Consider the following 13,429-nt stretch of genomic DNA (forward strand, 5'->3'; position numbering starts at 1 on the left):
TACTCCATGACGTGAGGAATGTTGTTTGAATTATAGTAGATCCAAATCAGTGTAGTTTTATAATTGTATTCTGTTATATGAAGAGAGCATAAGGTGGTCAGTTGTATGACATAATCGGATATTTTAAATAGACAAACACATCATCATCCAGTACTTAGGCTTCATTTATTTGACTCCTTTCCCCTCTTTGAAAACTTGGTTGCATGTAGTCTAACTTCAGAGTTCTTGTATCTAGCATTTCATTTTATTAGAATGAATGGGGTTGTAAATATATTACCCAAAATCTTTTCCTTTGTCTGAAAACAGAGCTTCTTAAATATAAACTAGCAACTAGAAATGTTAAAAAATGAAGTTAATGTGCCAACAGATAATTAGCAAGTCCATTTATAGATTTGGCTTTTAGAATAGGACCAATATTGTAAAATACACAAGAAAGGTGAACATTCCAAAGAATTAGAGTACAGAGAACTCTCAATGGTTTCACTTGCAGACATATTCCCTGAATATTAATTTAAAACAAATCAAGGCACCTGGGTGGCTCAGTGGTTGAGTGTTTGCCTTTGGCTGGGGTTGTGACCCTGGGGTCCTGAGATCGAGTCCTGCATGGGGCTCCTTCAGCCTATTGCTCTGCCTCTCTCTCTGTCTCATGAATAAATAAATTAAAATCTTAAAAAAAAATAAATGCAAACATTTGAATTCTGCCACATATGAAGGATACGGATTTAATCACTTTAATTTTGGAAATAGAGTTTTAGTTTCTTGACAACTTCATTCTAGCATAGGACTTGCTATGATTATACTAATAAACTTGCATGTACTGGTAGATACAGTGGTGAAGTTTGTTTTTAGTAAAATTGTTAACACGGGGAACTCAGTATTTCTTTGTGTCACAAGCAACCTTAATGGATTTATGTTCCACGGTGTTAATCTGAAGATGTTAGCCTCATGTCCATACCTGGTCTAATTTTGAGATATTTTATTATATATTATCTATTTGTTAGAAGAACTTAATTATTTTAGTTTTTAAAAATTTACATATCAATTTGAAATTTTTGTTAGGTCTTATTTTTGGTAGTTAAACTTTTAAAATTTAATTGGCAGAGTTTTGGTTGCCATTCTTTTTCTTCTTCTGCTACTAAATTATTTTACATGTTACAGAACTTATCTAAGTGCATTTGGATGTTCATTAAATGTCTGACCTGAATTTTTGGAGGGAGGCAGGAGGAGGGAGTTTATGGCAAATAATCATTCAAAGAGATTTGTCTTGGTTGTTGAGTCTTTTTTTTTCTTCAAAAGATACTTTAAATTCAGCTGCTTCATATTTTAGTTTTCATTGGCATTTATTTTCTCATTTTGACCTGTATTCACCAGGTAAGAATAAGTCTTGGTCCATTTTCCTGGTAAGAGGTGTGTTTTTCAAAAAAATGTAGCAGTATCAGGAGATTTTCTAGGCTTTTGCTTTCTTTGTTAGAAAAATTATTCTCCAATGCTTAAATATTAAGGTAGAGAGAATGCTCTTAATGTACTTCTATGCAGGAACCTTTGCTTTTTAAACATTTCCTGTTCCCTTTCCTCCGCATAAGTGAATATTTTCATTTTCATAAATGCATGTTTCAAGATAAAACTGCATGTCAAATATCTCATTTTTGTGTCATATTTCTGTTCTGATAATGATAGTAGAGGCAGTACTTCGCTTCACCAAATTTAGCCTTTTTTGTTGTTTTGCTTTGAAGACTTAATTGAAGCACAGATTGACATCAGCGTTTTATGTGTGAAGCCAACTTTGAGATGTTGGCCATAATCAAATAGCTCAGGCTTGTGGTGTGCTTCCTTTTTTTACTGGAAAATGGGTTCAAGTAAGGTGGAAAGCTAATTACTCCAGAAGTATTCACAAAATATGTGGGGCCTTGGAAGAATTTTAAGACATTCAGTTTAATTTCACAGATCTTTGACAGAATGTAGATTCTGTCTTTGTTTTCAGGGATCTGAGACAGCATCTCCACAATAGCACCATATTGTTTTAAAAGTGGAAAAACTGGCAAACTCAATTATTTGAAGATTATGAGAGGAATAAAATAATATAGACTAAGGCATAATATTTGATTATTTTTAAGCCACATTGAAATGAGCAACTGTTGGAGGTAGTTTTGTTTTTTTCTTCCTTTATAATTTAGGGTAGAGTACTAAAACTGTTTAACAGGTGTGGTAAGACATGCAGCATTCAGAACCAGAATTTTTTAAGGATACTTTATGTTCTTCTTTTAGTGAATTACTTAGGGAGAAGAGCATGGACTGATTGGGGGAACATTCTTAGCAATTGGTTTAGTTTCCTCCTACCACTAAGGACGAACTTTTATACTAGGGAAATAAAAGTATCTTATGCAAGTGAATTGCCTTATCATAATAACCATCAGTGATTCCTTACACAATTTGAGCAAATCTTTGAGATGCTAATTGATACTTCGTGATGACATTATTACCTGCATTTTAACGAATATGTTTGTGGCCTTGTGACTGACTGACAAGATGGAATTATGTTTTAATTATTTCTTAAAATTATGTAACAATGGCCGTACCTTTAGATGAGGTGGGATGAGGTAGGAACACTGACATTCCCTCTTCCCTACTGGAAGGATTATTGTGAAAGACATGCTTTAAGCTTATTAGCACAAATAGAAAATGAAGCTATTTAAAATGTGAATAAGCAAATACATTCACCATAAGAAGGAATATTTGACCTTGCTTTTTAGTAGCTGGGATACAAAGGGAAAGGTGAGTTACTTGATTCCATTCCATTCTGTCAAAAACCAGTGTTTCCTACTACTACTGTCTACAGGGAATTGAACCTTTGGGGGCAGTGAGAACCACAAGGAATTGTTTTATTTATAGCAAATATTGAAGTGATCTTGATATACTTTCTCATATATTTCCTCTTAACAAAAAGGAGCTGGATGTAGACATTTTTAGATTACATTTTCTGATGCTAGTCTGAATCAGATATTTCTGTGTTGCTTGTTGGAAGGAAGATTGATTTTGTTTTATATTTTAGATAAGCTTGTGGTAGGTTTAACATTTTGAGAAATTAAAAGCTTAACCACTGTTCTCAATGCATTGGAAGATCTGTCTAGTTCTTCAGGGAAGTAGTTGAAAGTTCTGGGGTCAAACTTAAATCGGTTTATTTCACCATTTATAATGTGCTCTGAACATTTTTCTTTTTTTTTAAATAGAAGTTGGTTAAAAACTAATAACTAAATGAGATTTTCAAACTATGCAGATTTAATTAGTCTCCTTTGACAAGACTTTTTTATTCTTTGATTTTGAAGATAATTTTGTGAGACTCACAAGTGAATTGTTGACCAGAAAAAGTTTACTTGGGGATCCCTGGGTGGCTCAGTGGTTTAGCGCCTGCCTTCGGCCCAGGGCGTGATCCTGGAGTCCCGGGATCGAGTCCCACATCAGGCTCCTGGCATGGAGCCTGCTTCTCCCTCTGCCTGTGTCTCTGCCTCTCTCTCTCTCTCTCTCTCTCTCTCTCTCTCTCTCTGTCTCTCATGAATAAATAAATAAAATCTTTAAAACAAAAGTTTACTTTATTGACTTTAAAAAACCTTACTCTGCTCATCAGATGATGGGGTATTGAAATAATCAGAAGACAGAATGGCCAGCTGCAACAGCATAGATAATCTGCAAAGTAGATAATCTCTCTGTGGGTGATTTATGTGGCATATTTCAACTTTAGGTGTGATATAGAAACATACTCTATTAGTCTAATAAGTTATTTTATGGACTTATGGGAAAAAGATTGCTAGACATAAAAGTAAAGAAAATATGCATTAATTTTTTGTTAGAGCCTTGTGCAGCTTGTAATAGGAATATTTCTTTTTGTAAGTTGTGCAATTAAATATAGAAAAGTGCATAAAACATAAACGTAGAGTTTAAAGAATTAGTGTAAGATGCACGCCTGTGTAACTCACACCCAGGTCAAGACAACTGCCCTTCCAGATTTCTCATTTTTTACCTCTCCATGGTAACCATTATCCTGACATTTATGGCTTTCTCTTCCTTGTTTTTATTTGCAGTTTTATTACCCTATAAGCTTAAGTTTGTTCTTGAATTTCCTATAAATGGAATCATAGAGAATGTATTCTGTGTATCTGGCTGCTTTTGCTCAACATTATATTTTTAAGATCCATCGATAATTTTGGAAGTATTAGCCATAGTTATAGGATGCTTCATTCCATAACTGTACCATAATTTATCTCTTATGCTATTGATTAACAGTTTTACTGTTTTGAATTTTCAGCTATTACCAACAGCGCCAATAGAAACATTCTTAAACGAATCTCTTGGTGTACACAAGCACGTGTTTTTGTGGTATATATAAGTGTAAGAAATCACTGGGTTCTAGATTGTGACTAACTTTAGCTCTCCTTTCAACTGTGAAAACTAGGGCAGCTCGGGTGGCTTAGCGGTTTAGCGCCGCCTTCAGCCCCGGGGCGTGATCCTGGAGACCCACGTTGGGCTCCCTGCATGGAGCCTGCTTCTCCCTCTGCCTGTGTCTCTGCCTCTCCCTCCTCTCTGTGTATTCTCATGAATAAATAAAATCTTAAAAACTGTGAAACTATTTCAAAATACATTCCCAACAACACTTGTGTGAGAGTTCACCTTGCTTCACATCCTCACTGTTAATATTTTCAGACTTTAAATTTTTTGTCAATATGGTATGTATGTAATGATGTTTTATTGGGGCATTTATTTTTTCTTTTTCAAAAATTTATTTAAATTCAATTAATTAACATATAATGTATTACTGGTTTCAGAGGTAGAGGTCAGTGATTTATCAGTCTTATATAATACCCAGTGCTCATTACATCACATGCCCTCCTTTTTTTTTTTCTCATCACATGCCCTCCTTAATGTTCATCACCCAGTTACCTTGTCCTCACCCCCCTGCCCCTCCAGCGACCCTCAGTCTGTTTCCTATGATTTTAAAAATGGAATTCCTGTTGCAGGGGCTTATGTTTTCATGGGCATCTTTTTATGTGTTTTTGGCCATTTGAAATTTTGATTTCTTGTGAAAGGCCTCTTTATATTTTTTCTCCCATTTTTCTATTGGATTGTTAGCATTTCTTTCATTGACTTGTAGGAGTTCTTTATATAGCCTGTATTTGTGTCCTTTGTGCATTATACTGTATATGTGGCAGATATCTTTTGTTACTATTTGGTTTGTATTTCCGCTCTTAAAATGATGATTTTGGATGAACAGAAGTTATTTATTTTAATGTCATTTATTTTATTATTTTTAAAAGATTTTATTCATTAGAGAGATAGAGACAGAGAGAAGCAGGCTCCATGCAGGGAGCCTGATTTGGGGCTCAACTGCTGAGCCACCCAGGCGTCCCTTAATGTCATTTTTGATCCTTTGCTCTATGATTAGTAGTTTTTTTTATTTTAAAAGATTTTATTTATTCATGAGAGACACAGAGTGAGAGGCAGAGAGAGAAGCAGGCTCCATGCAGGGAGCCCGACGTGGGACTCAATCCCGGGTCTCCAGGATTACAACCTGGGCCGAAGGCGGTGCTAAACCATTGAGCCACTCGGGCTGCCCTGATTAGTAGTTTTTTTTGTGCTTAAGCAATCTTTCCCCATTCCAAGGCAAATGCACTTATTCTCCTATGATTTTCTGGAAACATTATTTTAAAAATATTTTACTTATTTGTTTATTTATTTATTTGACACAGCGTGTGTGTGCGGGCTCTGATGAGTGAGCACAAGCAAGGGGAGTGGCAGGCAGAGGGAGAGGGAGAAGAGCAGGCTCCCTGTTGAGCAGAGATCCCAATGTGAGGTTCAGTCCCAGGATCCTGGGATCATGACCTGAGCCAGAGGCAGCACTTAACAGGCTGGGCCATCCAGGCGCCCCTGGAAACATCTTATTTTGCTTTTAATTTTTTAAGCCTTACCTGAATGGAGTTGATTTTTGTGTGTGCATAAAATAGAGTTTTATAGAAGTAGAATTTGCAATATATTGTTGTTGATGATGTAAATGAAGAAAATCTAGCCTCACACAGGTAAATAGTTAGCAAAAGGAGAATTTTAATAGTCTTTTCAGATAATTGAAGATAGTATTCTTTGATTATCATGACAAAATTTGTGAAGTGGTAGTTTTTATTTTGGAAGATTTTATTTATTCATGAGAGAGAGAGAGAGGCAGAGACACACAGGCAGAGGAAGAAGCAGGCTCCATGCAGGAAGCCTGATGTGGAACTCAATCCTGGGACTCTGGGATCACACCATGAGCCAAAGGCAGACGCTCAACCCCTGAACTACCCAGGCATCCCATGAAGTGTTAGTATCTTAGTGATTTGTTGCAATGTCAAATCCAAAACAACATCAGTGAACTTTCTGTACTTTTTAAATTAAAATGCATTTGCCTTTTACTTGGGATCTTTTACCCATGCATTATTTTGCAGTATCATGCATTGGTCAATTGGAAAATACTGGTTCACTGAATGATGCACCTTTTCAAAGTATTGACACAATACATTGTGTTAAATAAAAGTCCCCCACCCCCACATTCTTTAATATCATCACTGAACTAATCCGGAAAGTTTTTGAGAATTGGGAACTAGTCAAGTCCAAGGTGGTAGCTATAAGTTTTTCAATACTTGAATTTTTGCTTGAAACCTTATATTTTATCATTGGCAGCAAATACTCTCAGTTGTTTTCCTTGAAGTGACTGGCTCAGTTGGTTCATTTTTGAGAAAATGCCTGCCAAAAACCCAAGTCTGAATAACCATTATCAGTTCTTTCAAGTAAAAATGGCATTCTATGTAAAAGCAGCTAACTCAACTCACAATTTAAACAATTGCTTAAGTGATTTTCTGGAGACAACCATAGTATTTTAGTGTGTGGCAGAAATGCTTTATGTGTACTTTCCATTTTGTCACATAGAATATTAAAATACATGTTCTTAAAAAGACGTGTTGTCAGGGCTCAGGATTTAATTAAATATTTTTCACTACTTCAAGCACATTTTTTCATTGTAGGTAAAAGCACATAACGAGATTAGCCTTAATGAATTTTTAAGTGAATGGTACTGTGTTAAAGATAAGCACAATGTTGTACAGTAGATCTCTGGATGTTTTTCATCTTGTGTAACTGATGTTTTGTACCCGTTGAATAGCTACTCCCCATTTCTCTTTCCCTCTAGTCCCTGGCAACCACTGAAATTAAACTTTTTGCTTCTATGAGTTTGACTCTCTTAGATATATTTCAATATAAGCAGAATCGTGCAGTATTTATGCTTCTGTGACTGACATTTCACTTTACATACTGTCCTCAAGGCTTATCTATGTTGTGGTATATGACAGGAGTTCCTTATAGCTGAATAATAGTCAATTTTATGTATATGCCACATTTTCTTTATACATTCATCTGTTGATGTATATTTAGATTGTTTCTACCTTTTGGCTATGTGGATAATGCTGCAGTGAACATGGGAAAGCAAATACTTTTTGAAATCCTGATATCACCTCTTGTGAATAAATACTCAGTGGGATTGCTGGATTGTAGTTCTATTTTTAACTTTTTTTTTTTTTTTTAAAGATTTTATTTATTTATTCATGATAGTCACAGAGAGAGAGAGAGGCAGAGACACAGGCAGAGGGAGAAGCAGGCTCCATGCACCGGGAGCCCGATGTGGGACTCGATCCCGGGTCTCCAGGATCGCGCCCTAGGCCAAAGGCAGGCGCCAAACCGCTGCGCCACCCAGGGATCCCTATTTTTAACTTTTTGAGGAACTTCCAAACTGTTTCTCACAGGTGCTGCACCACTTTACATTCCCACCAACAATTCACAAGGGTTCTGGTTTCTCCACATCCTCCTCAACACTTGTTATTTTCTGTTTTTTTTTTTTTAAAGATTTTATTTATTCATGAGAGACAGAGAGAGGCAGAGACACAGGCAGAGGGAGAAGCAGGCTCCATGCAGGGAGCCCCACATGGGACTCTATCCCAGGTCTCCAGGATCCCACCCTGGGCTGAAGGCGGTGCTAAACCCGCTGAGCCACTGGGGCTGCCCTTTTTTTTTTTTTTTTTTTTAAAGAAATTTTTTACAGCAGTTTTAAGTTCACAGAATAATTGAGAGAAAGGTACAGAGATTTCCCATTGCGCCTACACATGCATAGCCATCTCCCTTATTTTCAACATTCCCCACCACAGTGGTACCTTTGTTACCATTGATGAATCTATATTGACACATCACAGTCACCCAGAATTCATAGTTTACCTTTGACTTCACTCTTGGTGTTGTATATTCTATGGGTTTGTATAAATGTGTACTGATATGTATCCTCCATTTTGGTATCAGAGTATTTCCCCTGCCCTAAGTATCCTCTCTGTGTTCTGTTTGTTCATCTCTCTGGCTACTCCCAACCCCTGGCAACCACTGATCTTTTTACTCCCCATAGTTTTGCCTTTTCCAAAATGTCATATAGTTGGAAATACACATTATATAGCCTTTTCAGATTGGTTTCTTTCGCTTAGTAATTTGCATTTAAGGTTTCCTCATGCCTTTTCCTGGCTTGATAGCTAATATCTGTTCAGAACTGAATAATTCCATAGTGTGGATGTACCAGTTTATCCATTCACCTACTGAAGGACATCTTGGTTGCTTCCGGGTTTTGGCAGTTATGAATAAAGCTGCTGTAAACATCTATGCGTAGGTTTTTGTGTGGACATTTCTCACTTCTTTTGGGTAAATAACAAGGAGTGAGATTACTGGATCATAAGGTAAGAGTATGTTTAGTTTTATAAGAAACCGTCAAGCTATTCTAATGTGGCTGTACCACTTTTCATTTCCACCAGTAATGATTGAGAGTTCCTGTTGTGCCACATCCTTAATAGCATTTGGTGTTGGCAGTGTTCCAGATTTTGGCTATTCTAATAGGTGTGTAGTGGTATTTCATTGTTTTAATTTGCATTTTCCTAATGACATGATGTAGGGCATCTTTTCATATGCTTATTTTGACATCTGTATATCTTTGGTGTGAGGTCTTTTGCCCATTTTTAAATTGAGTTTTTTTATTGAATTGTAAGTTCTTTGTATATTTTGGATAACTCCTTTTATCAAGTGTTGTTTCTATTTCTGTTTTTTTGATAATGGCCATCCTTACAAGTGTGAAGGCGATATCTGTGGTTTTGATTTGCATTTCTCTGGTAAGTGATGTTGAACATCTTTTCATATAACTTTTGGCCATTTGTATGTCTGCTTTGGAGAAATGTGTTCAAGTTCTTTGCCCATTTTTTAATTGGCTGGATTTTTTGCTATTGAATTATAGGTGTTCCTTATATATTTTGGATATTAACCCCTTATCAGATACATGGTTTGCAGATATTTTCTTCCATTCCGTAGGTTGCCTTTTCATTCTGCTCATTGTTTCCTTTGCTGCATACACAATTTTTTGATTGATGTCCTACTTGTCTATTTGTTTTTGTTGTTCTATCCAAGGAGTCATTGCCAAGACCAATGTCGTATAGCTTTTCCTAGGGATTTCGCAGTTTTGGATCTTAAATTTATTATTTAATCCATTTTGAGTTGGTTTTTGTATGATGTAAGATAAGTGTCCAATTTCATTTTTTGCATGTGATTATAAATGCTGTTGAACCTCTTTGTGAATTTTTAGGTTCAGTTACTACATTCTTTTTTTTAAAAGTAGGCTCCATGCCCAGTAAGGGGCTCAAACTCACAACTCTGAGATCAAGAGTTGTATGCTTTACTGTGACTGAGCCAGCCAGGGGCCCCAGTTACTACATTCTTTAGTTCCAAAATTTGTTTGGTTCTTTTTAAATATTTTCTATCCTTTTGTTGAAAATCTTTTATTCATGCATCATTTTCCTGAGCTCATTGAGCAACTTTATGGTGGTTATTTTATGATTTTGAAGATTTTTATTTATTCATGAGAGGCATAGAGAGTGAAAGGCAGAGACATAGGCAGAGAGAGAAGCAGGCTCCCTGCAGGGAGCCCGATGTGGGACTTGGCCCTGGTACTCCAGGATCATGCCCTGAGCTGAAGGCAGATGCTTGACCATTGAGCCACCCAGGCGTTACTATGGTGGTTATTTTAAATTGTCAGGTAACTCATATACCTCTAATTCTTTAGGGTCAGTTTTTGGAGACTTGCTTTATTCCTTTTATTGGGCCATCTTCCTTGTTTCTTTATGTTCTTTTTAATTTTGTGTTCGTATGATTGTATTTGAAAAAACACTCCTATCTTCCAGTCTTTATGGACTGGCTTAGTAATGTACAGCCTTACATTACTAGTCAGCCTGGCTATGGATTCTGGGGGCTTTAGAAACCTTTTCTCTGGATGTGTCTTTTGGACTTTCATGTGTAGATTCTAAATTAAAGGAATTTTTCAGTTTCTTTTTTTCAGAAGCTTGTACTCTTTTGTATCCTTTGGTGTCCATCTGTTGTACTGTGGGTCCTATGAAGTAGCAACATACCACTCAGCTCTTTTTTGTTTTTGGTGGCCCCTAGGCAGCTAGAGGAGGCTGGGTGCTGTCACGGCCCTAGGTCAGGCTAAACAGAAACTGTTCCTTCAGGCAGTATCCCCAAAAGCTGGAATGTTGGATACTCTTTCTCCCCTGAGGGAGAGGCTGTTGAGGTGTATTGATTTCTGTTTGCTGTAGTATGGATTCTCTGAATCCACGTCTTGCCACCCAGATATTTTTTGTCGTTGTTAGCAGGCCTCAGGCACCAAGGGTATACAGAGCCCTGTCTGTGCTCCAAGATGTTCAGGAAAGAAACCAGCCCCTCAGACAGGCCATACCCCAAGTCAGAATGTTAGATGTAAAGTCCAGTCTTCTCTTTCAATCCTCAGGGAGAATTTGGGGGCTGGGAGTTTTTTTTCTAGTTGTGTGGTATTGTGCCAGGAGGAGGGACTGTGGTAAAAGGGTGGCATGAATTTTCCTGCTTGATGCAGTTAGTTTAGGCTTACATGGGGTGCAGGAGCCTCTTAACTGGTTTCTTAATATCTCATAAAGGGAATTGGTATGTGTATTGTTGATGAGTTGATGTTTCATTGGGAGGAAGGAAAACCTGGGGCTTCCTGTTCTGCCATCTTGTTGATGCCACTTCCATCAAGTACCTTCTTAAGTGAAACTGGCTTGTTTTATGAATGATCATGAAAAGGTAGCTTGGTAACATCTTACATGGGACTGGCTTTATTCTTTTCTTTGATTTTTTTTTTTAAAGATTTATTTGAGAGAGTGTGTGGGCCCTCACGTGCAAGTGAAGGGAGGGGCAGAGAGGGAGAATCCCAAGCCGATGCTTCACCCACCAGGGAGTCCAATGTGGAGCTCCATCTCAGGACCTATGAGATCATGATCTGAGCCAAAATTGAGTCAGATGCTCAACCAACTGAGCTACCCAGGCGTCGCTCTTTCTTTTGATTTCTTGATCATGAAGAATCAATGAAGCAGTTTGGTGCAAATGCCTTGATACGTGCTAAGGTGCCAGCAGTCTTTTTCCTTCCTTTTCTTTTGAACTGTTAGTTCAGGGGCACCTGAGTGGCTCAGTTGGTTAAGTGTTGGACTCTTTGGCTCAGACCATGATCTCAGGGTTGTTAGATCCAGCCCTGTGTTGGGCTTTGTGCTGGGCATGGAGCCTGCTTAAGATTCTTTCTCTCCTTCTCCCTCTGCCTCTCTTCCCTCTGAGAAAAAAAATAAATGAACTGTTAGTGTAAATGTTAATACTGCAAAAAAGGGAAATGAAGTCTTTGTATTATTATGAATACTGTTTTGATCTTGCAGAACTCTGGAAAGTGTCTTGGGGTCAGTTTTGTGAACCACACTATTGGAACTGCTACTTTACCAAATTATAATGGTTCCTTCTATTCCTGTTTTTAAGTCTTTTTAAAAAAATAGTGAATGGATGTTGAATTTTGTCAAATGTCTTTTATGTATCTGTTGAACTCATGATTTTTTAAAAGTCAGTTTAATGTGAATTAATTTGAATCAACTTTGTGTGTTTGGGATAAACCCACATCAGTTTTTTTTTAAGATTTATTTATTTATTCATGAAAGACACAGAAAGAGAGAGAGGCAGACACAGACAGAGGGAGAAGCAGGCTCCTCACAGGGAGTCTGATGCAGGACTCGATCCCAGATCCCGAGATCGTGCCCTGAGCCGAAGGTAGACGCTCAACCGCTGAGCCACCCATACGTCCCAAACCCACATTAGTCCTGATGTATTTCAGTATTTTTCCATTTATCTGTATATTTAATACTGTACATGTTTAAATACAAGACACTATTATTATTATCAGTTAATATTCATTTAGAATTACCCATGTACTTGCTACTTTTTCCTCATTTCTTGCTGCAACTCTTTCTGTAATAATTTTTATCCTACCTAGAAAACGTCCTTAAGTGTTTATTTTAGTGTGTGAATCAGTTATTGTTTGTCTGAGCTCCAGTCCTTATTTTGCCTTTTCTTGCAACTAAATATTTTGGGTATAAAATTAGGTGGGCAAATACTTTGTTTTAGCATTTTGGATGTATCTTTCAGCATTCAGAGTTCTTGTCTAGAAGTCCTTAAGATACAGTCTTTATTTTCCTTTAGGTGCTTAACTGATTCTGTCCTTGGTTTTCTCTAGCTTAATTATGATGTGCCGAGTTGTGGATTTCACTTCAGTTCTAGAAAACTGAATTCTTGGCTATTATTGCTTTAAATACTGATTTTGCCGTCTTCTCTCTCTCTCTCTTTTTTTTTTTAAAGATTTTATTTATTTGAGAGATGGGGGAGAGACAGAGTAGCTGAACAGGGAGCCTGATGTGGGGCTGGGTCTCAGGACCCTGGGATGATGACCTGAGCTGAAGGCAGACACACTTAACCAACTGAGCCACCCAGGTTCCCCATCCCTGTTCTCTTGTCTCTGGAATTCTAATTAAGCATAACCTCTTCTCACTATATTCTGTATATCTGCCCTTCCTTGCAATATTTAAATTAATCTAATGAAGAGGTATTTAAAATACAAGTTTTTTTTCCAATTTTCTTTTTTTTGTTTCTAAATTTTATTAGTGGAAAAAAATCTCAGATGAGAAAGTAGAATACCAGTGAAATTAGCAATCAGCTTCAGTAATTGTCAACTGCTGGCCAGTCTTGTTTCACTTGTTACCCTACCCATTTTCTCATTCTATTGAAGTAAATGCCATTTTATCCATGACTATTTCTGTATTATCTTTTAAAGATAAATTTTTATGAAAATCTTTTTTTTTTCTGGATTCCTGGGTGGCTCAGCGATTTGGCACCTGCCTTTGGCCCAGGGCATGACCCCTGGGGTCATGGGATCGAGTCCCGCATCGGGCTCCCTGCATGGAGCCTGCTTCTCCTTCTCCCTGTGTCTCTGCCTCTCTCTCTGTCTCTCATGAAT

The 13,429-nt window shown here is 37.3% G+C and overlaps 1 protein-coding gene across 7 annotated transcripts in view; it reads left to right on the forward strand.

The window, feature by feature from the left end:
• The window catches only part of THOC2 (THO complex subunit 2), a 130,666-nt gene that overhangs the window by 20,268 nt on the left and 96,969 nt on the right, over positions 1 to 13,429 (forward strand). The window lies entirely within an intron of this gene.

This window comes from Canis aureus, chromosome X (assembly GCF_053574225.1).
Source record: "Canis aureus isolate CA01 chromosome X, VMU_Caureus_v.1.0, whole genome shotgun sequence".
NCBI lineage: Eukaryota > Metazoa > Chordata > Mammalia > Carnivora > Canidae > Canis > Canis aureus.